The 15,847-nt window shown below is 47.1% G+C and overlaps 1 protein-coding gene and 1 long non-coding RNA gene across 2 annotated transcripts in view; both read left to right on the top strand.

Annotated features, from left to right (window-relative positions):
- LOC308057464 overlaps positions 1–15,847 on the top strand; it is a 624,999-nt gene that overhangs the window by 267,602 nt on the left and 341,550 nt on the right. The gene's annotated exons all lie outside the window — the stretch shown is intronic.
- LOC308057452 (olfactory receptor 14C36-like) overlaps positions 1–15,847 on the top strand; it is a 90,895-nt gene that overhangs the window by 25,828 nt on the left and 49,220 nt on the right. The gene's annotated exons all lie outside the window — the stretch shown is intronic.

Here is a 15,847-nt window from a genome sequence, read left to right as displayed (position 1 = left end):
CAAATGTGTCCGAGCAATCAGGGAGGTTCTGGGGTCCTGGCAGAAGGCAGACATCCAGCCTTTGTTCAGGAAAAGCAAGAAGGACAATTGGGAGAAATACAGGCTGGTCATCCTCACCGTAGTGTCTGGGGAAATGCTGTCACGTCGCTGCTGCCTGAGAACATGGCAGCACAGCAGCAGGCACACCGCTTGCTCGTGCCTATGCGAGAAGCTGAAAGGCTCGCAGCCTTGGAAGAGCGCGGTGAGGCCGTGGCATGGTCAGGGGAAAGGCCACAAGGAGGGTGACGGGTCGGGATGCCCGCCTGAAGGGTGGTTTCCCGGGTGGTGGAGCTTTTCTTGGACGTAGGGAACAGCAGGAGGGAGAAGCACTGCCACCCAGTGCAGCTGGGAAAGTGGAGACTGGAGGTCAGGAGGAGGAAATGTCACTCCAGGGCTTGTGCTGTGGTGGGAGACGTCGTCCAGAAGGAGTGTGAGATCAGTGCATGTGTGTGTGTTTGCAGGAACAGCGTGTGAGGGTGGGCAGACATCGGTGCATGTGTGGCAAGGGCAGGGTGAGAGCAAGGTGGGGAAGCCAGATGGGTGCCTGCAGCCTGCCGGGGAAAAGCAGCAGCCGTGGGACAGCGTAGGACAGCGTGAGATGGAAGGCAAAGGGCACGGGCAAAGGGCTGGAAGTCACCAAGAGAACCCAAGGGTTGTCCCCTTGCGTACGGCCATTGTCTCTGCCGTACAGAGTGCAGTTAATGGCACCTGCAGTGTCCTTGGCCATCTCTTCCACTCCTGTGGATCTCTTTATCACTGCCTTCCCCAGTTCAGCAGCCCCTCGCCAAGGAATAAACCACCCGGCAGTGAGTGAAACCCAGTGGGTCTCTCTGTAAGGGGTGGTTGATACAGCCTGTATCTCCACAGGTAAGTTGTTCACCACCGACTGTTGTCCAGTGTCTCAGTCAGTCATATCAGGAAATATCCCACCATCTCGGTGGTACATCTACCCGACCATCTTGGTGGTAACGCTTTTTGTGCTGCACTGGCACATATCCAGCACCACCCAGTGCCCACTGGAACGTTCCAGTACCTACTGCTAGTTAGTTCTGACAGCTTCATGAATTGCATCGAGCAATCACAATGTGGGTAGGGCCCCACAAAGAGCAGAGTTCCATTTTGGTGTGTCTTGGCTTCATTTTAGTAACACACTTCACACTGAGTGTGGATTCAGTATTGCCCAGGTCTGGAGGTCAGTATCGTTCCAATGAGTGTGTTTTGGTCTTAGCCACAAGTTATGCCCACTAGTCCCAAATGGGATGGGGATACCAGCTACAGGCATTCCTGCATGAGGACATTCAGGGAAATGGGTACAAACCCAACAATCACTCCTCCTAACAGCATTTATCGATTCTTCAACAATTTTCAAATGAGTATTCCATGCCCATGACTCCTCCCGATCCCACCCAAGCTGAGGATTTAGCATACCACATCACAGGCCAAATTCTATACATCTGTAAAACATGTTTCAACATATATCTACAAAGGAGAGGCAAGTAGCAGACTCCAGCTTCCCTGTAGACAGCCCAGTCTTATATGGGGTCGCATTTCAGTCATTCACTTATATGCTGTCTGGCAATAATGCAAGATCCTGAACCTAGAACTTCATGATTCTGGAGGTAGTTTCAAGCATAAAGGTTTTTTGTTGCTTGACAGTCATTCTGGTGATGTGGCTGGTTAAACCCTGCTATGGCACGTCCATGGAGTGACTCCTTCAGGCCTGACAGCAGCGTAGGTGCTGAGAAAAATCTGGAAAGGTCCTTTCACTTCTCTTCAACGGTTCATCCAACCACGTTCTAAGATACATGCAATCTCCGGGTTGGTAGTGATGTACGGGCACGTCCAGGGACAGATCTGCGCTCACAGTGACGTACCTCTGGAGAGAGGACAGGACCTTTCCTAGAGACTGAACATACTATTTTAAGACATGTTTCCCTTCTATTGTTTTGGGATTCACTGCCATTTCTGTCACCTGGCAAGGTTTACCATGTATCCTTTCCAAAGTCTCTCCTTCCGTTTACGCTGAATCCTGTATCTGTAGCAATGGTGAGGGAAAAGCATCTGACTGCTCTCTCTGAGGTTCTTGGCAGTTTTTACTCATCTGTCCTTTCAGGCTTAGCTTCATTCTTTCTACTTTCCCGCTTGATTGAGGTCTCCATGGAGTGTGGAGATCCCATTTTACCCCTTCTAGTTTAGCTAAAAGGTGAAGGGCTTCTACTACCAAGTGTGAACCCCAACACCCAAAGAAAGTCCTATGGGTACCCCAAATCTCAGTATTATCTCTGAACTTACACTTATGATACTTCTTATTGGTGCGGCAAGGGAAAGCTTCCAGCCAGCCTGAAAAAGCATCTGTCATGACTAAAAGATACTGATACCCGTTTTGCTGCAGTAACTTGGAAAAAGTCTATTTGCCAGTAATCCCCTGGGCTTTGTCAGCCCTGGGAAAGGTCTTTGGGGGTACGTGAAGATACTTCTTCAGGCATAACTCATGCTTCTTCACTCTGCTTTTTGTTTTCCCAGTCATGGTACATTTAGAACTTGCCCTTTCAAGGCTTCTAACATCCTCTCAATTCCCCTGTTGCCTTCGCAGGCGCGCGGTGACCTGGTTCAGGAACGGCACGGCGGCCAACCCCAGGCCGCTCGGTCCATCAGCACGCAGACACCAATGTGGTGGATGGCAAAATGGTGTTTATTGATAAGTGGCGCGGCATTATAGAGCTTGGGTTTACAACGTCCCTTCTGTCTGCTTACGTCATAAGCTAAACGCTATTGGCTATTCAGAGAGGGGCTCTATATTTCCGTACAGTGCGACATCTTCCGACCGCCAAGCCCTAACTACCTACATTTCCCCCCTCCCTATGGATAATTGAATCAGCTAAAATATAACAATCAAAATCTTAATTTAATTTATATTCTATGGTTTGTAAAAATATTAATGGAATATTGTATCAACTTGACTAAAAAACATAAGGCACAGTGGTCAGGTGGAAGGTAAGGGGTAATTGATAATAGCAAGGTATGAATTAGGGTAAGCTAGAGGTAGCTAAGGGTAATACCAAATGGGACTTAAAAGTTAAAGCAGTTGATGGCATTCTACCAGCATAACGTCGACTTTCTCTAGGTGGCTCTTGACAAATGACACGAGCTTATTCAGTATACAGGGTCCAAAGATCAGCGCCATGGTGATCACTGCAATCGGCCCTGCCAAGGTAGATATCAGGGTGCTTGACCACGGTGAACAGGTAAACCAAGATTCAAGCCACCCTTGTTCGGTTTCCCTGTCTCTCTTTCTTTTTTCTAGCCTTTCTCTAAGTTTGGCCATTGTATCTCTGACAACCCCAGTGTGATCTGCGTGCACACAACATTCTTCTCCTGATGCCGCACATAACCCGCCTTGTTGTAAAAACATGAGATCCAATCCTCTACGATTTTGTAAAACTACTTCGGACAACGACCTCAGTGACTTTTCCAAAGCGCTGATCGATTGTTCAATGCGAGCCAGATCCTCATCCACTGCAATTCTGAGGGACTGGAACTTCTGGTTCTGTTCGACTAACGAGGCTATACCTGTTCCTGCCCCTGCGGCCCCTATGGCTAGCAAGGTAGCTATAGTCAGAGCGGTGATGGGTTCTCGCTTTTGGATATGATGCGAAGCTGGAAGGGTTTGATGAGTATATACGTATTCCTCAGGATGGTATACGATTCTCAGAATAATTCATGGTTTCCTTTGAGCAGTTTAAGAGATACACGTGGGGTAATTCCGGATTTTGAACATATCCATTTGGTGTTTTTGACAGGAACTAGCCAATCAGCTTTCGATAGCTCTTCTGATGTGGACTCGTTCAAACACAGAGGCCTTTTTTCAAGGGGTATTTCGCCGACACATCTACCCCGCCCTGATACATATTGCATCGTGACTCCTGGGTTGTCCTCGGAGCTCCACACACAATGTATGGGGTTGGGCCCGCTAACGAGTTCCGGTTCATAGGGTATACCTACTGCCTCATAAAGAGGGGGCCTTATGTCATAACAAAGCCAACAGTTTGTTGTCATGGCGGGATTAGTAGAGTTCAGTATCTGATACGTTACATTCATCAGCCTCCATAGAGGAGGCAGGTCAAATTCTAAGGTATTCGGAGCTTCGGTGTTGTCGGGGGTCACATCTTTAATATTGTTTTCAGTCTTATATATAGGTGTCTGTGGGTTAAGAACCGGGTTAGGGCCAATTGCTTGGGGTGCTTGTAGCACAATCCTGATAATCTGTATCACTACCCCCGGGTCTGTACTGTCGGAGTGTATAAATACTGACCACATTCTCCCCACTGCCCAGCCCATGTCAGCTGGGTTTTGAATTCTCAAATTTAAATGTGTACAGGTACTTTTTTTGATTGACGATTGAAGATAATAGCCACTAGGCCCACATTTTGGAGGGTCACACCTATCTGGCCCCCACATTACGCGCAGAAATTCGTCCTCTCTTTCTGGTTTCCATCTATCACTCGTTACAATGGTCTCACATCCCCAATATCCACAAAAATAATATCCTGGATAGTTACAAGAGCTTTTTCCTGAGTTTGAACTGGGGCACCAATACGTCCCCCATGGCACTTTAGATCTATATTTTCCCAGTCCGGGAAATAAATCATTGACTGTAAACGTAAAAGTCGGGGTACCCGCTGTTATATTCTCCTTTATCACTCAACTGCTTATGGGGTCCCGTAGGACCCACTTGAATGGCTGATGGTGATTATAATCTGATTCTGTCTTTCCTGCAATGACAGGTCCTAGAATCAAGTTCATACAAAGGCATCGCATTCCCCCTTTTTGGAGGCTATTTGGTCGTTATCCGAATCTGGGTGGTGCAGGATTCCCAAGTTTAGTCAGGACGGTTGTCGACTTGTCATTTTCTCTCGTCGGTGGGATGTACGGGACACGGGGGTGTCCGATGATCTGGTCCTGCAAACAAAAACTCACAGTTTTCATTAGTTTTATTCTGAAGGTCTGCTTTGATAGACTTAAGTGGACACCACTTAATTCTGTTGTCTTTTCTTACCGCAGCATACCCTCGCCCTGTCAGAACTAATTTCCACCCTTGTTCCCACCCTCCTAGCTCATTTCTGATCATGACCGACGGGCCTTCTTCTAGTGCTCGAGTGGCCCAGTGCTTCTGGGCAGGGCTATTCACCTCGTCTCCCCTGGGGAACTGGTTTAGTGCTAATAGGGCAGTCCGTAGTAAGCGTGCCTGGTCCCCTGAGGGAATGGCGCTGGTAAAACCTTCTGGTTTTGCTAATACTTCTAATTTAGATTTCAGAGTTTGATTTGACCTTTCGACTATGGCTTGTCCTGTGCTGTTACATGGGATGCCGTGTATTAGAGTAATACCCCATTTCAGAGCGAATGCCTGGACTGCTTTAGACACAAATTTCGGACCATTGTCCGTTTTGATCTGATTAGGGACACCAACCCATGCCATGGTTGTCAACCAATGTTGGATGGTTGCTTTAGCATCGGTCTTAAGGTGTTGTGTAGCTACAATCACCCCGCTATATGTGTCTACAGTTACTGCTAGCCATGCTCAAGGTTTTAGTAACTGACAGAGCGTAAAATCCATCTGCCACACCTCAGAGGCTTTAAGACCTCTGGGGTTGATTCCATTAGACCACAATGGTGCTTTTTGACAGTGGGGGCATGTAGCTACTATATGTTTCACGTCAGTGGCCGAAATCCCACATCTCTTTGCTAGTGCTTTAGCTCTGATGTGGAGAGACTCATGTAATTGGCGGGCATCTCTTAATGTCCACAACCCTTTTACAGCGGCATCTGCTTTGTCGTTGCCGAATTGGAAGAACCCTTTGATTGGGATATGGCTGTTGATGTGGATGACTGATATAGTGCCCTTTCGGGAAAAAAGCGCTTCTTCTAGCATCAGAGCTATTGCAGATGTTGACACGCCGGGCCCTGACATGGCTAAGCAAAGCTTGGCCACGAACATTGAATCAGTTACTATATTGAGATGTATGTCGGGAACAGTCCGCACGCCAACACAACAGCTGTCGCTTCCAGCTGTTGGACTGAGATTGGAAATACAACAGAAAAAGCAAACCGCTCCTTGTCCTCCTCATGCAGAGGTATCAAGAAAAAACAGTCTTTAATATCAAGGACATTTTTAGCACAAGGTTGTCCTTCCGGTATCATGGAGTTCATGGGCAACAATGTTTGAACAGGACCCATTGGCTGGATTTTTTTGTTTACCTCACGCAGGTCATGGAGGAGACGAAATCCCTCACCTGCTCGTTTGGGTATTACAAAACCTGGGGTGTTCCATGGGCTAGTGGAAGGCTCTATATGACCTCGTTGTAGTTCGCGGTCAACTAAGTTGAGAAGGGCATCCTTTCGAGGCTTTGACAGGGGCCACTGCTCGACCCAGACTGGGTCGGATGATTTCCATGTCAGTCTGATTGGTGGGAGTGGGTGTACGGCAGTGGCCCTTACTGTAAATTTGTCACCCTGGCTTTTAATAAGGCTAGGGCGTCCCTTCCCAACAGGGGTGGGACTCCTGACATGACGTATGGGAAGAGGGTAATGGTCTTCTCCGGTCCCTTTTCAGTGTGAAGCGTGATTGCTCCCAGCTGAGCACTCTTCTGAGCTCGGGTTAGTCCCCCGACTCCATCTACCATGGGGGCGTCTTCCGATTTCCAACGTGGGGGCCAGTTCGTTTCAGGGATAACTGTAACATCTGCTCCAGTGTCAATTAAAAAGGCGATGCTAATGGTGGTGTCATTCGAGGTATTATGGAGGGAACAGATCCCCCATACCACTGGCGGGTTGTCACACTTTACTGCCAGGGCCACCCAGGGGTCTCGCCCCCAAGGGGTGGTCCCTGCTGTCCCTGGGATGGAGGCCAGGTTTGTGGGGTCGTTGGCTGGGCCATAAAGTTGGTTGCTTCCCTCGGGGGCAATTGGTTCGGGAGCGACGCCCCCTGTCTGGGGTTGGTGTAATGGGGCCGCCTGACATCCCAAGTGGGAGAGGGCTGTGTGCGGCCTGGGGGCCCCCTCCCTTTCCCGTTTCCCTGCTTTTTAAGCCTGCATTCCTTCGCGAAGTGCCCTCTCTTTCCGCAGGCCCAACACGGTCCTTTAGATCGGTTTTGTGAGAGGAGCGCCATCGGCAGGTCTCCCGACTGGGGACAATTGGTCATCACATGGCCTGGTTGGTCACATTTGAAGCATGTCATCACGCTAGCCAGTGCAAGAACAGCCACTTGAATTGGGGCCAGGTGCTCCTCGCTTACAACATGTTTAATCATGTCCGCGAGACTTGACCTCGGTGGCAGTGATTGCAGGATTTCTTTGGGTTTTAGATTAGACTGTTGCCGCAAACAGTCTGCGATGACTGGGCTTTTTGCCTCCGAGGGCAGGGCCAAGGAATTGACTGCTGCTTGGAGACGATCTACAACCTGTGTAAAACTCTCACTTTCTTTTTGTTTTATTGTGGACCATGGCGATGGCTTGGCAATAACTCTAGAGGTCGTGCGAATGGCTTCTCTAGCTGCACAAGTAGTTGCCATAACTTCATGGGCCCGCAGGCCCTGGGCTTGCGCTTGGGGGGTAATCATTGTTGGGTCTGTACCCATCAACCGCTGTAGGCTGGAGCCGTGTAGCGGATGATCCACCCCGGTTACTCGGACTAACTGCCTCGCACAGTTCTCCTCCCATTCTTGTTTAAAGACAATCACCCCTGCCCCATCAAAAAAAAACCTACAAGTCTGTTTTATATCAAACGGGAGCAAATCATCTCCCCCAAAAACCCCATCGATGAGGGTGGAGACCATGGCAGAATTGAGTCCTTTGCCCGCGATTGCTTTAACAATCGCTTGTATATCCTTAGGGCTTAAGGGGGAATGGGCCCTCTGTCCCCCGTCCGTCACTCGGACCGGGAATGCTAGTGCGTCCGATGGGGCCCAATCGGCACATGCAATTTGTATTTTTCTCCAATCTGTGAGAGGAATTTCTGTCCCCTTATTTCTTTCTTTCCCCATGAGTGGTGATATTTTGGTCTTTATATTTGCCAGCCAAGTCTGCCATGCAGAGTCTGAGCCGGAGTCAGAGCCCGACTGACTGCTCACTTCCGGGTGCTGGTGGTATGTGGTCGGGCTTCGGCCCCTCCCTTGCCTTGCGTAATCGGGCGGTTCTTTCCCTTTCTGCCCGCCCCGCCTTCCGCTTGGGGAGGCGCCTGCCTTATAAGGGCATTTTTGGGGAGGGTCATTCTGATTGGCTTTCTGCCCCTCGCTGGTGCTCTTTTCCCTTTTTTGGTCGTGCCAATCACTCTTTTCCTTCCCATTCCCCTCCCCCTCCCCTCGGTGTGTGCCTGTTAACTCTTGCGCTCCCTCCCTGCTCCCGCCGGGGGCGGTCTGGCCCCGCCCTTCCCCTTGCTGTTCGGCGCCATCTTGGGGCGCACAGGGCGGTGGTTCAGTCCGTGCAGTTTCAGCCTCGGCTTTCGCCTCAGCGCCCCTGGCCTCTGCAGCCAGCATGCCCCAAAAGGAGTTCGCCGAGGATTCTGTGGGCAAGCTGAAGATGTTAGAGTCTTTTGGACGCTGAGTGGGCGCGCCACCTTTCTGTCGGCTTTGAGGGTCGGCGCAACCCTCCTCAGCCGGGGGGCATGAGGTTTGGCTAGTCGCCCCATTTCCCACCCGCGGGGTGGTTAACAGACAATCCCTTGCATCTTTCCAGGTCTCCTGCTCGTGTCTAGCTTTTTGGAGAGCCTGGACGACTTTCCCTCATGCTTTCAGATTTTTCCCATTACCAGTAGACATCGTTTCATCACATAAAGCATGGGAGCATTTGTCCCACACATCTGGGTGGAGTATATCCACCGGCTGGTCAATGACCCCGAGCTCTAAAAGTCTCGCAACTGCGAGAGTAAAATCTTTGGGCTTACAAGCAATACCCTGCAGGAGCAGGCTGGAAACTGGGACCATGCGTGGCAATCAGTTAGCTGAGGGGAATGTGCTCGAGCTTGTCTAGACAACAATTAACATGATGAGACATGTTTACAGAGCACAGGGGAGTGGGAGACGGATGGCGCCAAGGAAAGATAACACCTTGCTGTTAATTGATGGTAGTTAACCACCAGTCAGGGATTGCCTAGTATGCAAGGCTTAGCTTCAAGAACCAATCTGTTTAAAACGCACACCTTCTGAAAGAGTATAAAAACTTGTGCTTCTGTACAATAAATCGACATTTGCTTGCATCAAGCTGCGTCCCGTCTCTTCATTCGCCGCAAATTGGTGACCCCGACGTGATGCGTTTAAGGATCTAATGTGAAGGGCTCTCAAGTCGCCTATCTGAGCAACATGCAGCGAATCCCACAGAACTTTGAATGATCTGCTGAAAGGAAGCAGGAGCCGGCCTGAAATCCCTCCGGAGTTGAGAGGTGAGCTGTGGGAAATCCGTAATGGGGAATCAGGCTTCGTCCCCAGAAAGAGACGTATATGGACTCATGAAGGGTCTTCTAGTCAGATCAGGGTGTCCGTGCCTCAGTCTCCTCAAATGGTTACCCCTATGGTGCTGTTCCAAAGCCTTGGAAGAATAAGGACGGAACTGGTCGATAAAAAAGACAGCTCGTGGAAGAGGGCTGCGTTCCGGAGGAGATGGCTTGGCTGAACGATCGTCTGTCTGGCTGGACCAGGCGGACAACCTAAACCCCGAGGATAACACCTGTATTCATCGAGACAGGTGAGCAGCCAAGAAAATTTAGAGACTTTGAAAGAATGAAAGTGTGTTGTATGATGCTGCCGCGGAGGGGAACTCCGTGTCAGGAATGCATTTAGCATCTTGGTGGCAAATTCTGACTATTCTTGCCCAAGTGTGGACTAATTCTACTAACGGTGCTAAACCAGAGGAAGCTGTAAATTCCACCGACAGCGCGACCCTTCTCAAGACACCGTCAACGATGGTGATTCTGTCCACGCCTCCTCTGCCCCCAAAGCTTCTGTCACTGATTGCAGCGACCCTCACAACACAGGAGCAAGCACGGGAACAGGACAACTCGGACAATGATTCCATTGACACTGATAAACCTTTTGATCCAGATCCTATAGATCTGGAAAAGGAGCTAGACCTTTCCCCCACCCCCTTGTCTCTCCTGATGCATTGATTGTATTTTTGGGGAGGGTGAAAGGGAGTCTGAGGGATTGGTGGCAGGAATGCAAGTGGGAAACACTTCAGTGATGGGGTTTGGGAGTCGCTATGGTATGTTCAGTATTTTGTCAGACAAATCAACCTGCAGAGTTGCAGCCTGTGCAATACGAGGCTGTTAAAGAGTTAAGCAAAGCAGTGCGGGAAGGGAGGATTCATAATACATTTGCTATGTTCCTTCTTGAAGTGATGGCAGAGCCTTATACACTCACACTGCATGATTGGAAGTTATTGCTTTGTATGGTACTAACTGGTACAGTATATGATGTGGTTATCTGATTTTTGTGAGCTATGTATAGTGGCCTTGATTGAAAACCTTAATCGGGGAATTGCTGTTAACTATGAGCAGTTGGCTGGAGCAATTAATTGTGCCGATTCTGTGACTCAGGCAAGGTATCCCAGGGACAACTGTTTGCAAATGAATGAGATGGCTATTAAAGCAGTCCGGATGCGGGAGTCTTGCCACAGTCTTGCAGGGTCCTAGAGAGTCACTAACTGTAATACTAACTTTATTGATTGGCTTCAGAATATTTTGCAACAAGTCGAACATCAGGAAGCTCAAGGGTTGCTTTTAAAACAACTAGCTGTGATAGTATCAGTGAAAATTGTAAATGGGCAACTTTCACAATCGCAACCCCAACTTGTGTCAAATGATTGTAACGCAGAACTCATAGCAGACTGTAATTCTCAGGCTGAGTTCTGGAATGCAGCATAACAGATTTTTGCTTCTCTAATCTCTTCTGTAAGAATAGCACACGCTTTTAACTTGCTTAGTAAATTAGGCTGCTAGCTTGCTAAACAAAGTAATACTACAAATACTGTTCTTTTTTTTCCTGGCTTATTAACAGATGTTGATTCTGTCCATCATATGTTGCTACAGAACCGAGTTGCTATTGATTTTTATTATTAGCACAGGGACACAAGTCTGAAGGCTTTGATAGGATGTGTTAGGTGAATCTGAGTGACCACTGTGAATTAATTTACAAAAGTATACAAAACTCAAAAGCCTTAAAACAAAGATCTGCAGCAGAGCCAGGGGCGGGATGCCTTTGGTCTCTTCTCACGGCTGGGAAACTTTGGGCCATGACTCAAAAGTATTACAGGATTTATTATAATTATCTTTAACCACCTTATTGATGTTTGCCTTATGTCTCCCATACTTTTTTTTTTTTTCTGTATTCAGTGTTTAGTTGATTGTAACATAAAGCAGGTCATGGTCACCCAGCTACACACACCCTTTTCCTCCTTGCAATCAACAAGCAAAAAAGGGGAGGATAGAGAATGTCTGAAGAGAGAGATAGGAGAGGAAACTGGAGAATTATTTGACATAACAAGAGATGAGAGAACAGCTAGGTATTGTGAAGGAGAATAGTAAGATAAACATGGTTATCTAGTGTTTCATAGGTGTCTGCATGCTTGTAGAGATATATAGCTATGTAACTACATGAATGATTTCTGCCCTGAGCCTGGTGGAGCATACAGCTGCGGTTTGTGTCCCGGCTCAGAGATGTAAATAGGGGCTTCTCTGTTATGGTAAAAGTGTTTCTCTTGCATAAAAAAGAAAGGGAATGAGGGGAATGACCCCAGAGGTATGTTCAGAGAAGGCATGGTATGTTTCGAACTTTTTAACTAAAGCAGTTCTTGTTTGGTGTGCCCTTCCACCTATGTATAATGTTAATCCAAAAGAAGATGATATTGAATGTCGATAATTGTCTTTCTGTAGATGCTAATGTAGTAGTGATATGGAGAAATAGTGTGAAATGGGGACGCTTAACACCGACTGTGATTGTATATGTCTACTCGGAAATGTGGGTATGGTGACTAGTCATGGGTGCGGTGTCTGATCACATAGGCACACAGCTCTGAGGAGACAACTACAGTTTTTGAGGAGACGCCTGCCCTTCTTCCTCTAACAAAGGGGAGACGGGGAGACGCCTGCCCTTCTTTCTCTAACAAAAGGGGCTATTTAAAAGAGAATGAGAGAAGATGAGAGACATTCAAATGCTATCTAGAGGGAGGGAGTGCTAAGTCTCCTTGCTGGAGAAGATTGGATGGTCACAAGGACATGAATCACCTTTCCTTGCTGAAGAAGATCAGATGGTCACAAGAACATGAATCACCTACAAACCTGCAAGACCACCACATTCCAGGAAACGGACTGATAAGCTAATTAACATACAAAGCGGGGTTTAGGTAACAAATATGTATAGGCGCTAATTGAATATTCATTTGTTTCATTGTATAAATGTGGGATGGTTCGTCACTTCGGGTATGCACGCTTGTGGAGGAGCGATCCCCCGTGCATCTGCGCGCAATAAACATACCTACTTTATAACTTTCGAGTTATAGAGTCTAATTCCGCACGTCAGTTTGGCGAGCCAGGCAGGAGGATTTCTGCTCGGCTGAGGGACCAGCTGCGGAGCGGACGCTCCTAGGCGCGCCCCGGGAGATTTCCTCGGAGGAGCCTCCTCTTCTCAGCTGTTCACCCGGGAGCAGAAGAGAACCCCTGGATCCGCGGATAAAACGGTATGTTTAGTAACGGGGCGGCTGGTGAGACGCACGGAGACGTCCGGCGCGCAGCGTAGTCCCCAGGAGGAAAGGTACCTTGGGAGGGGGTTTGCTGACCAAGGGGTGGCCGCTAGCGATCTTGAGGGCAGATCGAGCAAACCCGAGGTTACTGCCATTCCTAAAAGCCCGGAGGCCTCGTGACGGAAAGCGGGGGGCGGGACGGAATAAGGCGGAATCTCACAGGAACAAGAGGGACCTCTTAGCAAAAGTAAAAGGGAAACTTTTGCGTAGGAAAAAAGGGGGAAGCTAAAAACTTCCATTGGGTTGTCTTAAGAATTGGGGAATTCCTAGAATATAACAACTGGTATAGCGCTCTGTGTCTTGTTTGTTCTGTGTGTTGTCTTGTTACATGTTCAAAACTTGGAGTTATGAAATGTATGTTGAAAAATAATAATATTCTGGTAATTCGTGGCAAATAGCGGAAAACTTAACACTCTGCTTAAGACCAGGAAAAATGTGGGTTTTTTGTTTGTTGTTTGTTTTTTGGTAATTGTTCATTGAAATGCATACTTTGTGAACTGTCAGTGTTCTTAAAAGTTGTACATAAGTGCACGGTACCCTATAACATACTGCTTGTGTGATTGCGGGCTGCCCGGAGAGTGTGAATGGTGTGATTGAGATGCGCATTTTGATTTTCCGTGTATAGCTTAATTATTTTGACTGAGTGTGAGCGCAAAAGTGCTTGAGACGCGCGTTTGAGTGCAAAACAAGTAAGGAGCTCTGTCTGTGTTTTCGACCTTGGGTGGCTAAGGCGGCCGGAGAAAAAGTAATTAAAATTGCAAAATGGGAAATGGAAGGAGTAAGCCCTGTGAAAAATCGCCCTTGGGTTGTATATTAAAACATTGGAGTGATATCGTAGGATATGGTGGTACCGAAAATAGAAGAAAATTGATTAAATATTGTAATCAGTGGTGGCCTTTGTATAAATTGGAGAGTGATGCGAAATGGCCTCAGGAAGGAGGAACGTTAGATTATAACACTCTCCTGCAATTAATGTTGTTTTTGAGGAGAGAGGGAAAGTGGGATGAAGTATCGTATGCAGACATGTTCTTCGTTCTCCGGGACAAACCTGAGTGGCAAAAGGACTGCGGCTTAGTACCCCCTTGGGATCCTATGGTACTAGCACTAGAAAGAGAGGATAGGAGGGAGCGTAAAGGAAAGTTGAAAAGATGTTGCTCAGCATGTAGTATTGGACAAAGGTGTATCAAATTAAACGGAGAACAAGAGCCCGAATTAAATGATTTATTTAATCCACCTTATAGAGTGGAGAGACAAGGTTCGGCCGGGGCTCCCAGTCCACCCCCAGGCGAACAAGAGGAAGAAATTCCACAAGTTATTTATAAAGAAAGCCAAACACCCGCTGCCACACAAGGAAACACAAAAACTGCCATTACGGCTCCAAATAGTCCGGTGTCTTCACGCACCAGACAGAAGTCTGTTTTACAGGCACCCCTCCGAGAAGCCGTGAATCCGGACGGAGGAACAATGAAAATAAAAGTTCCATTCACGGGCGCTGATCTGAGAGAATGGAAAGAGGCTGCCCGAGAATACCGTAATGATCCGATAAAGATGGCACAGAATTTTAAATTTCTAATAAAACAGCACAATCCGGACTGGAGTGATATACAATTATTATTGGATTGTTTGACTGAAACTGAAAAGCAATTGGTCATAAAAACAGCGGGGGATCTCGCAAAGGAACACTATAATATAAAGGGAGATAATTATAGAGAATGGTTTCCTTTGTTGGATCCGGAATGGGACCCAAACCGCGCCGCTGAAATGGGAAGATTACAGGCATACCAGGAATGGATATTCAGAGGAATGGAGAAAGCAATTCCTAAAACAATAAATTGGGCAGCGTTATATGAGGTTAGACAGGGTCCCTCTGAAACACCTTCAGAATTCTTAGACAGGATAAGAGATGCAATGCGCCGGCACACGTCTCTGGACCCAAATTCGGAGGTGGGCGCACAGCAACTAATATCCCTCTTTTTAGGACAATCACAGGGGGATATTAGGCGCAAGCTGCAAAAATTGAGACCTCCTGAAAATAGAGACTTGGAAAAATTAGTAGAGGAAGCATGGAGAATATTTAGTAATCGAGAAGAAGGTTACAAGCAGGACCAAAAGAAAATATTAGCAGTAGTAAGAGAAAATGAGAATCAAAAATCTAAAGTTAAATCAAGGCGTGGGCTAACACCCCTGGGTAGGAATCAGTGTGCAATATGCAAAAGGACAGGACACTGGAAAAATGAATGCCCTGAACGCCGACATCAAGAAAATACTAAATGGCGCAGTAATCAAGGGAAAACAATAGCTCACATGGAAGAAGAAAATCGACTAGCCGACCCATTAGTAAAAATAAAATTAGGAGAAGAACAGGAGGAGGTGGAATTTTTAATAGACACAGGAGCTACCTATTCGGTTTTGAACCAAGCTTTAATGCCTTTGGAAAATGATTATGTTTCAGTAAAGGGTGCAACTGGCCAAACTGAAAAGGCTTATTTTTGTAAACCTTTAAAATATAAGTTGGGAAAACAAGTGGGGATCCATAAATTTTTATTTATGCCAAATTCCCCAAAGGCCCTTCTTGGTAGGGACTTATTAGAACAATTGGAGGCAACAATCAAATTTAAAAAAGGGGAAGTTACTCTGGAGGTAAATGATCATCAATACATACAGGTTATGAGCCTATCTTTGGCCAGTACTCCTATAAAAAGGGAAATTGATACCAGAATTATTGATCAGGTATATCCCGGAGTATGGGCAACTGACATGCCGGGACGTGCCAAGAATGCATCACCTGTTATAGTAAAATTAAAGGAAGGACAGGGTGCGATAAGAATTAAACAATACCCACTGAAAAGGGAAGATAGGGAAGGAATTCGTCCAAATATAGAGCGATTCATAGAATTAAAACTACTAAAAGAATGTGAGTCAGAATTTAACACACCTATCCTCCCAGTTAAAAAACCTGATGGGTCTTATAGGATAGTTCAGGATTTAAGGGCCATTAACAAAATAACAGAGGATCTGTATCC

The sequence above is a fragment of the Falco punctatus genome (assembly GCF_963210335.1).
Source record: "Falco punctatus genome assembly, contig: scaffold_30, whole genome shotgun sequence".
NCBI lineage: Eukaryota > Metazoa > Chordata > Aves > Falconiformes > Falconidae > Falco > Falco punctatus.
The sequence above is the reverse complement of the archived record's forward strand: the minus strand, read 5'-3'. Positions and strand labels throughout refer to the sequence as shown.